Below are 14,692 nucleotides of genomic sequence, written 5' to 3'. Positions count from 1 at the left end.
AATTGCCTTCATGTCAGACACTGTTGCCCGCACTCCGCAGGGAGAGAGCCAGAGCCAGGCAGCACCGCATGCTCTCAGGCCCATCAGCCGACCCACCCCAACCCCCACGCCGGAAGCCCCAGAGGACTGATGGATGTTTGCTGATGTGGCTCCATGTTTGGACCGAGTGAGTCAGCTGCAGCTGGTCAAAGCACCAATTGCTATGATCAGAGATGTTAAAACGAGAAGTGATTGTGGTGTGTGCGCAGAACTTGGCAGGGCTGCTGGTTCATTGGGGGTTGGGGGGATGGAGAGCCTGGTTAGTTGAGCCAAGGAAGGAAGAGCTAAGAAGATGAAGAACAGAATTTTGGATTTGGATTTGATATCCAGCTTTATATCACTACCCGAAGGAGTCTCAAAGCGGCTCACATTCTCCTCCCCCTTCCTCCCCCACAACAAACACTCTGTGAGGTGAGTGGGGCTGAGAGACTTCAGAGAAGTGAGACTAGCCCAAGGTCACCCAGCAGCTGCATGCGGAGGAGAGGGGATGCGAACCCGGTTCACCAGATTACAAGTCTACCACTCTTAACCACTACACCACACTGGCAAACTTTTTCAGCAGTCCACTGTCCCTCAGACCTTGTGGGGGGCCGGACTATATTTTTTTTTGGGGGGGGGGAATGAACGAATTCCTATGCCCCACAAATAACCCAGAGATGCATTTGAAATAAAAGCACACATTGTACTCCTGTAAAAACACCAGGCAGGCCCCACAAATAACCCAGAGATGTATTTGAAATAAAAGCACATACCGTATTCTACTCCTGTAAAAACACCAGGCACGCCCCACAAATAACCCAGAGATGCTTGGGTGCTTTTAAAAGAGGACTGGTCAGACTCGCGGAGGAAACCTGCACAGGTGAGGCCACACCCATCTCCAGTTACACAGAGGGAGTTTTGTCTCAGCCCAGGAGAACAGGAAGCTCCGGCTGGAGGACTGAGACCACCTTCATGTCCACTCTAGTCATGTTGTATTTGACTGCTCTCGTGTTTCACATCCCACATTCAAGACATTTCGAAACAGAGTCTTTACAGCGGTTCACGTTGTCCACTGTTACTATTTGTTTGGTTCTGAAGCCTTCCTCATCCTCTATAGATGTGGGTTAGAATCATAGAACCCTAGAGTTGGAAGAGACCCCAAGGGCCATCCAGTCCAACCCCCTGCCAAGCAGGAAACACCATCAAAGCATTCCTGACGGATGGCTGTCAAGCCTCTGCTTAAAGACCTCCAAAGAAGGAGACTCCACCACACTCCTTGGCAGCAAATTCCACTGTCCAACAGCTCTCACTGTCAGGAAGTTCTTCCTAATGTTTAGGTGGAATCTTCTTTCTTGTAGTTTGAATCCATTGCCCCGTGTCCGCTTCTCTGGAGCAGCAGAAAACAACCTTTCTCCCTCCTCCATATGACATCTTTTTATATATTTGAACATGGCTATCATATCCCCCCTTAACCTTCTCTTCTCCAGGCTAAACATACCCAGCTCCCTAAGCCGTTCCTCATAAGGCATCGTTTCCAGGCCTTGGACCATTTTGGATGCCCTCTTCTGGATAATTGTATCTATTCTCCCTTCATCATAATTCCTTCGCATTTCCCTTTGGACTGAGCTCACACACCAGATTCTAGTGCCAACTCCAGTCTAGATGAAGCCCTCAATGAATCTGATAGCCACCTTCAGTTCTCCGCAAGCTTGTTTTCTGCTACTCCAGAGAGCAGGACCCAGATGAAAGAATTCAAGTGACAGGAAGGGAGATTCTGGTCTTACCTTCGCTCCATGCTTTCCAGGCATGAACTCCATGCCCATTCGGGTCCGTCGTGTCCCCCCCCCAACTCTACAGTTGAGTGATACTCAATTGTTTCCTTTTGGCCCAGGTGTTCTGCAAGTAGGGGATAAATGCGTCCTCAATCAAACCATCTTTGTGCTGTCAGCAAGTCCATAATTGCTTTCTTGATGGCATAGTAGTTTTTGCTGAATTAATTTCCTGGAAGCTGCTTTCATCCACAGCCTTCTTGCCGCGCTCCCTGCCTTCTCCTGGATGTGATGGGCCAGGAAGAACATCCACTCTGGGCTAAGCCCATTTTGTGTTTCGCTCCAATTGGAAATCTCTACAGCAATTAGCGCTGGAAAGTCACACTGCGGTGAATTGATTTGTCCGAGGATCAATGCGGGAGGCATGGATGCTCAACCAGGCCAGCTGTTTATTTAACTTTGCAGTCTGAGCCCAAAGAAAATGGGAAGGGGCTGTGTTTGCATCTGTTTCTCCCCAGGAGAAGCCAAGCCACGTTACTACCTGCCAATCAGCAAACCTGCTGCCAAAAAGGACACTTCTGTGCTTAAGCGATGATCCCACACTAAGTCCTAGGCTATGGAGAAGCCTCTGTCCTGACCAAACACCCTTTGGGAAGGCCCCATGCAAGGCAGGAGGGTCACACACAGGGGCGTAGCAAGGGGGGGTGGGGGTGGCCCACCCCGGGCAGTGCCCTGGGCTTTTTTTAAAGGCTATTTTCGGCACTGACAGGGGCGTCGCTAGGGAGGGGCTGCCGCTTGTCACCCCCATGCGCCGCCGCTCGCTCCGTCGCCCCGGGAGCAACAGTGCACGGCCGAGGGAGCACCCCATCCGTGCAGCGCTGCTGCTCCCGGGGTGACCAGCCATGCATGGGGAGTGGCGGGAGGTGCCGCCGTTTGTCACCCCCACGTGCCGCCACTCGCTCCGCCCCCCCCCAGGAGCAGCAGCGCACGGTGTGTGCGGTGCTGCTGCTCCCGGGGCAACGGAGCGAACGGCACCGCATGGGGGTGACAAGCAGCAGCCCCCTCCCACCATTCCCACGCACTGCCCCTCCCTCCGTCACCCTGGGAGCGGCAGCGCACGGCCCGACGGCGGAGTGCGCCTGCGCGACATTTCGCGCAGGCGCACTCCGTCGTAGGACCGCCGCTTCCACGGCCTCCTTTTGAGCTGCAGAGCTTAAAAGCGGGCTCTTCGGCTTAAAAGGGGGCTGCAGAAGCGGCGGCGGCACTCCCGGAAACGCCCCGGGGGCGGGGCGTCGTGATGTCACAATGTGACGTCACGGCGCCCCGTCCCTGGGGTGTTTCCTTTGCCACCCTGGGTGCCGCGGAGCCTTCTTCCACCACTGCTGCTGGGGCAGAGCCGCAGGAGCAGCCAGCGAGGGGGAACGTGACACCCCTCCTCGCTGACCTGCCCGTCTCCCTGCCCCGACTTGCGCTCTGCCGAGGGAGCCCGGGCAGCGGCTTCGGGAGTCTCTGTGGGCTGCAGAGACTCCCGAAGCTGCTGCCCGGCATCCTCGACATGACACACGCACACACCGCGATGCTCCACCCCCAGGGGTGCCTCTTGGCTTCCCGCCCCGGGCAGCCAAGCATCTTAGAAACGCCCCTGGCCACACACATTGCAGAAATTAATATGAACTTTGCACAGTTAGAAGTGAAGGTGTTGGGCTCTCCTTCCTTGGAGGTTTTTAAGCAGAGGTTGGATGGTCACCTGTCAGGGGTTCCTCAGCTGCGATTGCACGGGGTTGGGCTAGATGACCCTTGGGGCCCAGCTCTACAATTATATGATTCTGCTGTCTATATTGTTTTGGGAAGTCGCTGTGGATGATTCACGGAAAGTGATTCACAAAAGCCAAGAAGTAAAAAAAGAGAGGCATACATTGTCATTTGCACTAGCTCAGGGGTGGCCAACTCCCAAGAGACTGGGATCTCCTCACAGAGTTAAAAACTGGCAGTGATCTACCCCCTTTGGGGGGGTTCAGGGCAAAGTTGTTGAGCTTTTTCAGGGAGGAGGTAAAGTGTTGGGGTTTTTTTTTAAGGGGAGCCACAATTGTTCAGCTTCTTTGGCGGGAGCTAATGATCTACCAGTGATCTACTACTGCAGACGTCCAGTGATCTACCGGTAGATCACGATCTACCTGTTGGACATACCTGCACTAGCTGAATGACCATTAACATCCCAGGCAATCGCTCCTGCTACTGAGATTAGGAACTGGGTCTCCGCTCGCGTGTGGCGAGCCCTGGGCTCCCGCTGTCCTATTTGCACCCGCCTCTGTGTGTGTGGATAATCTCTCTGTCAGCGGAGGATAAACTGCACTCCTATAGTTCACAAAAGATGCAATAAATCTGCTGGATCTAGGTGCCGCCACCAGTCGCTTTGTTTCCTTCTTCCTGCTACAAGCTGCCATGAATGAGGATCATGTGCCTGTGCATACACATTAATAAGTATAGTTACAGGTGGGTAGCCGTGTTGGTCTGCCATAGTCGAAACAAAATAGAAAATTCTTTCCAGTAGCACCTTAGAGACCAACTGAGTTTGTTCCTGGTATGAGCTTTCGCGTGCATGCACACTTCTTCAGATACACTGAAACAGAAGTCACCAGACCCTTAAATATAGTGAGGGAGCGGGGAGGGGTATTACTCAGAAGGGTGGTGGGAATGGGTGATCGGCTGATAGGTGTGGAAAACCTGTTGACGACTCTTAACGGCTGCAATTAGTCTTGCAGGGAAAGGCAAGGGGTGAGATGGCTAAAGATAGCTTTGTTATGTATAATGAGATAAGAATCCAATGTCTTTGTTCAGACCAGGTTTCTCCATGGTTCTAAGTTTGGTGTTTAGTTGCAATTCAGCCACTTCTCTTTCCAGTCTATTTCTGAAATTTCTTTGTATTAAGACAGCTACTTTGAGATCTTTTATAGAATGTCCTGGGAGATTGAACAAACTCAGTTGGTCTCTAAGGTGCTACTGGAAAGAATTTTCTATTTTGTTTCGATTAATAAGTATGTCTTCCTGTTTGGGCTGGTGAGGAGGGGGTATTTACACCTCGCAAGATCTTCTTTTTCTCCTTTGGCGATCACGGTTTTAACGAGTCCGTAAGTGACTGTGGAGGCCAATTCTGGATCCACACGTCCTTCCACAGTGGGGAGATTCGTTTCGGGTGGGAGTTGATAATGGTGAGGGTTTGCCAAGCATGCCTTCCTCTTAGCGTGTTTCTCCCTTGCGTCCTGAGTTCGAATGTCTTCAAAGCCCATGACACCTTTGGTTAAAGGCTGTTCTCCAATTGGAGCGCTCCTAGGCAAGTTTTTCCCAATTGTTGGTGTCTATGGTATATTTTTTTAGATTTGCCTTGACGCCTCTGTGCGGAAGGCATATCCTGTCTTTTTTGTGTTTTAAACTGAGAAAGTCCCTTGGAATTCTAACAGATTTTGTCTCAGTTACAGGTAGGTAGCCGTGTTGGTCTGCCATAGTCAAAACATAATAAAAAATTCCTTCCAGTAGCACCTTAGAGACCAACTAAGTTTGTTCTTGGTATGAGCTTTCGTGTGCATGCACACTTCTTCAGATACCTGAATATCAGATACCTGATATCTGAAGAAGTGTGCATGCACACGAAAGCTCATACCAAGAACAAACTTAGTTGGTCTCTAAGGTGCTACTGGAAGGAATTTTTTATTTTTTATTTTGTTTAGATTTTGTCTCAGATACAGGCTAACAAGAATGAACAGGAGGTCTACAATACAAAACTTTCACTACCGAACACTGTACACACCTGTTGTCAAAACCCTTCCCTCAAAACCCCCTTAACCATGGTGTCTATTTGCTTGCTTAGAATCCTAGAATCCTAGAGTTGGAAGAGACCCCAAGGGCCATCCAGTCCAACCCCCTGCCAAGCAGGAAACACCATCAAAGCATTCCTGACAGATGGCTGTCAAGCCTCCGCTTCAAGACCTCCAAAGAAGGAGACTCCACCACACTCCTTGGCAGCAAATTCCACTGTCCAACAGCTCTTACTGTCAGGAAGTTCTTCCTAATGTTTAGGTGCTAATGCTCGTTGGGCTTGTCTGCGGAGAAGGACATAGATCTTCTCCTTTATCCAGTCTTTATTGTATGGCTGGTGTGTCTGAGTATCAGCACGATAAACAAGGCAGCTGAGGTCAGCCAAGTCATCAATGAAATCAAATAACTGGCTAATATCGTATGCAATTGAAGGGCTGTTAGGATTCATTCCCTTCAGATGCTCTTCATACATTTTGCGGACTAGCTTCCATCCATGCATTCATTCACAGATTCATAACCAGCATAAGTCCTGCCTTCTGGTCATTTGGTAGGTTGAACAAGCAAAATTGTGTGAGACGTGGCGACTCGTTCCGTTCGGCTCAGGCGCCAGACGCATGGTTTATATATATTTATGCATGTGTTTGCCTTGCACATTTAGGAAAATTTGATTTATATTTGAGACCTTAGAATTCTTATAACAATATCAAGAGGTTTAGTGCTGACAGGGGTTTCAGAGAGAGACCATAGAGTTGGAAGGGACGTCAACTAAAGGATCCAAGAGAGATGGCCATTCTGTGGGAATGTTTAGGGATGCAGGAGAGGATATATTGTTTATTATATCCTATTCCAACTTGAGTTAACAAGTCCCATAACTTAGCAGTGTCTTACATTCCTCTTTTAAACACACACAGCGGATAGCTTGCTCAGGTTCGCTAGAACCTCTGTAATAAATGTCCTGGTATTTCCCCCTTTTAATCCCTCTCAAAATAAGACACTACACAGTCTTCTATAAAAGCATGAAAAGAGTTTACTTACATACACCATCCTGTTCACAATAAGATCCCAGAAGGCAGACTCTTAGCTTAGAAAATAGTATACATGTAATGTACTGAGCTGAATCCTAGAACAATAGGATTCAGAATGCAGCAGTCTGATTGGTCCTAGAACAACAGGATCCAGAATGCAGCAGTCTGATTGGTCCGCAGGAGCCACCCAATCCAGCTTCAGGTGGAAGTGAATCCGCAACCTGATTGGCTTACAGGTGTAGCCCGGAATTAGCCAATCACTTGAGGCACTTTGTGAAAATAATGCATATATAGCAGACGTTTTGGGGAAAAGATTCATTCATTACTACGAGCTAAATAAAGAGCATGAAATGCACACTTAATTCCAAGTATATTTCAATACATGTGGAGACTATCTCCATAGGGGAGAAAGCCCCTTTGTCCTCTCTTGGTTGGAGGCCAAGAGAGCATCTTGGCCCAACTAGATGTTGCTCTGTTGAGCAGCCGATCCAAGAGAGAGGAAGATGGAGTCTGGCCCCTGTGCTTTTGTGTTAACCTGCACAGGTGAGGCCACACCCATCTCCAATTGCACAGAGGGAGTTTTGTCTCAGCCCAGGAGAACAGGAAGCTCCGGCTGGACGACTGAGACCACCTTCATGTCCTCTCTAGCCACGTTGTATTTCACATCCCACACATTCAACCTCTGCTTAAAACCCTCCAATAATAATTTGATTATTTATACCCCGCCTACGCCTGCTTCTTGGGAGAAAAGCAATGACAAAGATTGACAGCATCTTAAAAAGCAAAGACATCACCTTGCCGACAAAGGTCCGTATAGTTAAAGCTGTGGTTTTCCCAGTAGTAATGTACGGAAGTGAGAGCTGGACCATAAAGAAGGCTGATCGCCGAAGAATTGATGCTTTTGAATTCTGGTGCTGGAGGGGACTCTTGAGAGTCCCATGGACTGCAAGAAGATCAAACCTATCCATTCTGAAGGAAATCATCCCTGAGTGCTCACTGGAAGGACAGATCCTGAAGCTGAGGCTCCAGTACTTTGGCCACCTCGTGAGAAGAGAAGACTCCCTGGAAAAGACCCTGATGTTGGGAAAGATGAAGGGCACAAGGAGAAGGGGACGATAGAGGATGAGATGGTTGGACAGTGTTCTCGAAGCTACTAACATGAGTTTGGCCAAACTACGGGAGGCAGTGAAGGATAGGCGTGCCTGGCGTGCTCTGGTCCATGGGGTCACGAAGAGTCGGACACGACTGCCCCAGCCACTCTGGGTGGCTTCCAACACATATAAACACATAATACAACATCAAACATTAAAAACCTCCCCATACTGGGCTTCCTGGGAGCTTCTGAATGCCAGGCAGGGGATCTGCCATGGAGTTACGACTGCTTCCTCATTTAGAGGTTGATCTGTTGAGTCATTCCCGGCAAACATTCCTCTCCCCAGGCCTCCAGACACCCTGAGAAGGATGAAATTCTCCTTCCCCCCCAACGCCCTGCTGTTTGCTGGCCCGTTGTTTTTTTTTCATCACCAGTTTGTGTGATGGCAACACGTCCTTGGAGATTCGCGTTTATTGCTGTTATTGAAAAGTTGCATTTTGGGTGCGGAGCACTTTCCTCGGGCGCCGTTGATGCTTTTCGCAACTGGAAGATTTAATTAAAAAAACCTCGGCGGAAATGTTCAGATGAGAAACGCACAGGCTCTGCAATGGGGGGTGATGGCGAGTGCCCTCTGCCCGCCCTCTTCAGGAGAGCGAAGGAAGTGTGGCTTCCCAAAAAGGAAGCTCGTCTTTAAATTAAATAAAGGCAAAGTTTCTGAAGCAGACAAAAGAAATCCACAACTACAGGTCCTTGTTTGAGCCTCCTGCCTGTTCCTGTGGAAGAAAGAGGCAATGCGACCTGTTGTGGTGTATTGGGTGGACTAGGACCTGGGAGGCCTGGGTTCGAATCCCCAATTCAGCCATGAAGCTCACCAGGTGACCTTTGGCGCCAGTCACTATGTGGGTACCTGGGAGCAGGGGCGTAGCAAGGTAAATCGGTACCCGGGGGCAAAAAACATTTTGTCCCCCCCCCCAGGCATGGGATGGTCAGGTGGTACCCAGTGCGGAAAATTTCTTGTCAAACCCCCCCCATTGATCCCCCCCGCAAAAATTGTTTTACGTTATTTCATATTTTCTTACAAAGGAATAATAACTAATAATAATAATAATAATAATAATAATAATAATAATAATAAACTTTTATTTATATCCCGCCCTCCCCGGCCGAAGTCGGGCTCAGGGTGGCTAACATCAGATACATAACATTGGTATAAAATCAAACAATAATTAAATTACCTCCTAAAAACATCTCAAAATCAAATTAAAGTCTAATTAGTTGGCTTTCCACAGGGTTAGGGTTGGGAACAGTAAGTGCTCCACTGAACTGAAATTTCAGCCTTCGCGACACAGGAAAACAGCCAAGTGAACAGCTATTTTGGTGGAGGAGGGTCAAGATATTAACCGATATGCATGAAATTTCATATATAGCTATATAATCTCTTGTATAGTAAGATAAGACCTTCGGAGAAGGCATTTAAAAAAAAAAATTCAAAAAATAATTTCAATTTCCCCCCCCCCAAAAAAAGGTTCCGTGATAATTTGTCACCCCCTCCATAATGGAACATGGGGCGGGCCCCCCCTTGCTACGGCTCTGCCTGGGAGACCAGGGTTCGAATCCCCACTCGGCCATGTAGCTCACCGGGTGACCTTTGGAGCCAGTCACTATGTGGGTACGTACACAAACAGTGGAGGTTTGCGCCGACCATAAAATTCAGTTCAGACCCTGCTTCAGAAAAGAGCCAAATTTAGTCCAAAGCACTTTGAAGGTTGCTCAGCTCATAGCCCAAATTCAAATCCCAATTGAGAATAGCAAAGCTTTGTCTCTCCCCAATAAACTTTTTATAGGATCTGTTTATTTTTTAACCTCTACCCCCTGCATGTTTTACAGAACTGGGTGAAATTTGCAGGCACATTATCCCCTTCATCACTGAATAACTTCTGCCAAAAACCAGGCAAATAGATCTACAAGATTTTCTTTTTTTATATGTATAAGAAATTTATTAAATTTTCCAATAAGACAAACAATACAAAATACAATAAAACAAACAACAACAACCACAAACAAAAAACTACAAAAATACAAAAAAATACAAAAATACAAAAATTCTAACTAACTTTATCATCATCATAACATAATCTTGGGACCTCCTCACGTCCTCTCTTCTGCGTTCATTTCTAATCTTCTTTAGTAACTTTGTAACATTATAAAATCCTCTTTCTCAGCTAATCTTATCATTATAAACCTTGATCAACTTTTAACTCTATTATAATCCTAATAACTGTATTTTTGTATGCTAGCACGGCCGCCAGAATGGTGATAGCAGCTAAATGGAAAACACAACAGCTCCCAACAAAGGATGAGTGGATAGGCAAGTTAAACGAGTATTTGTTAATGGCAAAACTGACAGCAGCAATAAGAAACCAAACAAATCAAAATTTGAAGGAACAATGGAAATGTTATGAAGAGTATATGGAGAAACATTGCTCAAAGAAAGAAGTGCTAATATGCTTGGAGTAAGAGGTATGAAGGAATTGTAGAATAATAAACTAATATAAAGAATTAAAGATGATTATAGAAATATATAGTAACTACGATTGTACAAATAAAGTTTTTTTTATAACAAAATATATATATATAATCCTAATAACATCCACATATCCTAATTCTAACTACTTCTTATATCCTATTTTCAACTAACTTCTAGCAATACTGTAACCTAAAATGTCCTTCTGATTTCAATTTCAAATGTCTATCTTTTCACGTCGTTTCAAATAATCTTTGAATTTCTTCCAATCCTCTTGCACCATTTATAGATCTACAAGATTTTCTGCTGCACAGCTTTGAAATCTGAAATCCCACCCTTATTTGGGGGGGGGGGTGGTTAGTAAAACCTTTCTCCTATTTATTGGAAGAATTGGGTAAAAATTGCAGAATTGTTAGCATCTTCTGGAGCAAATGTAGCCTGCCAAATTTCGTAAAGGTACCTGCAGTTTTAAAAGGATTCATTTAAGATTCGCTATTTTTCTATGGGCGATTTGTATGAAAGCAGCCTACCGAAAGAGGTGACCTTAGGTAAGAAATCTCACATGCTGCAGGACGTTTTGTGCTAGGCACTTTTAAAGACGAAAGAAGAAAGTACTTCTTCATGCAGCGCATAGTTAAACCGCGGAACTCCCTGCCACAGGAAGCAGTGATGGCCACCAACTTGGATGGCTCTAAAAGAGGATTAGACAAGTGAGGAGGGGAGGAGAGGACTATTGATGGCTTGTAGCCAGGATGGCTATGCTTTGCCTCCATGTTTGGAGGCAGTGATGCTTCTGAATCCCAGCTGCTAGAAACAACAAGAGGGGAGAGGGGTCCTGTGTTCGAATCCTGCATCTGGTTGCCCACTGTGAGAAGAGGATGCTGAGCTAGAGGAGCCATTGCCCTGATCCAGCAGACTCGTCTTAAGAACTTGGAAAATGTTATTTTATTTTTCGCCTTCCCTGTGGTTTTGTGGTCAATGATTTCATTTCTAAAATGGCATACAGGTGAAACTCGAAAAATTAGAATATCGTGGAAAGGTTCGTTTCTTTCAGTAATTCAACTTAAAAGGTGAAATTAATATATGAGATAGACTCAAGACATGCAAAGCGAGGTATGTCAAGCCTTTGCTTGTTATAATTGTGATGATTATGGCGTACAGCTGATGAGAACCCCTAATTAACAATCTCAACTTTGGGGTTTTCATCATCTGTATGCCACAATCATCACAATTATAACAAGCAAAGGCTTGACATATCTCGCTTTGCATGTCATGAGCCTATCTCATATATTAAACTCCAGTAGCTAATGAAAACAATTGCTTACATAAATGGACTTTTCCACGATAGTCTAATTTTTCGAGGTTCACCTGCACATCGTGGAGGTGCCCTGGGAGCGTGGCCTGCAAAATGAGGTCAGAGGCCAGGGAGTGACGGGGAACGAAACCAGCCGCTGCAGACTTGCATTCTGCTCAGTTTGGCACCAAATGTCACTTAAGCCATGTGCAAACCTGATTTGACAGGTGTGCATGTTAGAGGCATATGGCAGTTGGAAGGACTTGGAAGCCCAGCATTTCCTAAGTGAGCACAGCTAGCAAAGAACATAGAAGAGACAAAACTGGTATATTACTTCAGTGTCCCTTCCCAAAAGCACTGTGATTGGACAGCCCTGGTGAGATCAGTCCTTTGGATAGGAAGCTGTTTGTGTCAGTCACAAAGAGGCTCCACGCCCCCTTTCCTACCCCTCTGGTGCTTTCCTTACCTGGCAAGTTTGGAGTGATACATGTAAAAAAATTTGCAAACACACACACCACAGCATTTTTCTCCTTGATGTCCAAATCTCTGAAGTGTCCTCGAGCGCTTTGGATGTGCCCACTACTGTCTGCATAGAATCCTAGAGTTGGAAGAGACCCCAAGGGCCATCCAGTCCAACCCCCTGCCAAGCAGGAAACACCATCAAAGCATTCCTGACAGATGGCTGTCAAGCCTCCGCTTCAAGACCTCCAAAGAAGGAGACTCCACCACACTCCTTGGCAGCAAATTCCACTGTCCAACAGCTCTCACTGTCAGGAAGTTCTTCCTAATGTTTAGGTGGAATCTTCTTTCTTGTAGTTTGAATCCATTGCCCCGTGTCCGCTTCTCTGGAGCAGCAGAAAACAACCTTTCACCCTCCTCTATATAACACCCTTTTCTATATTTGAACATGGCTATCCTATCACCCCATAACCTTCTCTTCTCCAGGCTAAACATACCCAGCTCCCTAAGCCATTCCTCATAAGGCATCGTTTCCAGGCCTTTGGCCATTTTGGTTGCCCTCCTCTGGACCCGTTCCTTCTTGCACTGTGTGATGCCCAGAACTGGACACAGTATTCCAGGTAAGGTCTGACCAGAGCGGAATACAGTGGTACTATTACTTCCCTTGATCTAGATCCAGCACTTTGGAAAGATCCCACTTCAATGCAGAAAAGTCCCAAATCTGTTTCAAGCAGCTTTGCTTATTGATCTGAGATTCATACAAATATTTTGCAGCCCCTAATAAGGGTTGCCAAAGGTAATCAAGTCTGTTGTTTGTTGTTTAGTCATTTAGTTGTGTCCGACTCTTCGTGACCCCATGGACCAGAGCACGCCAGGCACGCCTATCCTTCACTGCCTCCCGCAGTTTGGCCAAACTCATGTTAGTAGCTTCGAGAATACTGTCCAACCATCTCATCCTTTGTCGTCCCCTTCTCCTTGTGCCCTCCATCTTTCCCAGCATCAGGGTCTTTTCCAGGGAGTCTTCTCTTCTCATGAGGTGGCCAAAGTACTGGAGCCTCAACTTCAGGATCTGTCCTTCTAGTGAGCACTCAGGGCCGATTTCCTTGAGAATGGATAGGTTTGATCTTCTTGCAGTCCATGGGACTCTCAAGAGTCTCCTCCAGCACCATAATTCAAAAGCATCAATTCTTCGGCGATCAGCCTTCTTGATGGTCCAGGGAAAACCATAGCTTTAACTATATGGACCTTTGTCAGCAAGGCGATGCTGTCTGGGTTTTCTCCCAAGAAGCAGGCGTCTTTTAATTTCATAAATAACATAAAGTATCACTGTGGTGATAATATGAACCATAAACAACAAAACCACCACACAATGGCTGAAAATGTAACGAAAGATTTACTGGAACACTCTTCTAAAATGCCAATGTTCCTTCAACTAAGCCACATGATAAACAGAACCATGTATAGGTCATATAACTGAATACATAAAATGATTTTGCAAGACTCATATGTACACTCTTCATCTACTATTACATCCAGGAGATTTTTACTCCTAACCTCTGAATAATTCTACCATCATTTCACCATCAACTGTTTGTGAACTTTGTGGTGGCATTAAGATTTTGTTGCTATACCCAACCTACTGCTGAATGGTTCAGTTGCGTGAACATTTTATCTCATATTATGTATTGAGTTATATGACCAATACATGGCTCTGTTTATCATGTGGCTTAGTTGAAAGAACATTGGCGTTTTAGAAGAGTGTTCCAGTAAATCTTTCATTAAATTTTCAGCCATTGTGTAGTGGTTTTGTTTTTTATGGTCTTTTAATTTCGTGACTGCTGTCACCATCTGCAGTGATCATGGAGCCCAAGAAAGTAAAATCTCTCACTGCCTCCATTTCTTCCCCTTCTATTTGCCAGGAGGTGATGGGACCAGTGGCCGTGATCTTAGTTTTTTTGATGTTGAGCTTCAGACCATATTTTGCGCTCTCCTCTTTCACCCTCATTAAAAGGTTCTTTAATTCCTCCTCACTTTCTGTCATCAAGGTTGTATCATCAGCATCAGCATATCTGAGGTTGTTGATATTTTTTCCGGTTTGGGATTCATCCAGCCCAGCCTTTCGCATGATGAATTCTGCATATAAGTTAAATAAGCAGGGAGACAATATACAGCCTTGTCGTACTCCTTTCTCAATTTTGTTTTTTGTTTTTTTATAAGAATTGTATTGGTTTTTTACAGAACAAAGAACAACAAAACACATACAACAACACAAACACAACAATCAAAACATAATGAAAAACAAATACAAACCACCACTAAAACACCAATAATTCTTTTTCTTGTTTAGAACAAAAAAAATTTCTTGCTTGAATCTGTACTGGGTGACTTCCCCCGTTTTCTCTCCTTTGGTTCCACTTCTAATTTACTTTAATAACTTCTCATCTCTAAAGTTTAAAACATCCAAAAAACGTAAAGTCTAAACATACTTCTTAGTATTTATTTTTACTTCAAACTAACCTATTACTTCTTAGCTCACATCATACATCTTATTTCACTTAAACTGCTGCTGATAAAAAAATTAACATATCTCTTCACTAATTCAAAATCTTAAATTCTTAACACACTGAATTCAGGTTACCATAATAAGCCATCCTAATTATATTTAAGATATTTCACCCTATCCCTTTTCTAACCATT

At 45.5% G+C, this 14,692-nt stretch overlaps 1 pseudogene; it reads right to left on the bottom strand.

Annotated features, from left to right (window-relative positions):
• Nucleotides 1-5,850: 5,850 nt before the first annotated feature.
• Nucleotides 5,851-6,254, bottom strand: LOC117045030 (annotated as a pseudogene).
• Nucleotides 6,255-14,692: the final 8,438 nt, after the last annotated feature.

This window comes from Lacerta agilis, chromosome 4 (assembly GCF_009819535.1).
Source record: "Lacerta agilis isolate rLacAgi1 chromosome 4, rLacAgi1.pri, whole genome shotgun sequence".
In the NCBI taxonomy this organism is placed as follows: domain Eukaryota; kingdom Metazoa; phylum Chordata; class Lepidosauria; order Squamata; family Lacertidae; genus Lacerta; species Lacerta agilis.
Note: the sequence above shows the minus strand (reverse complement) of the source record. Positions and strands in the feature narration are given on the sequence as shown.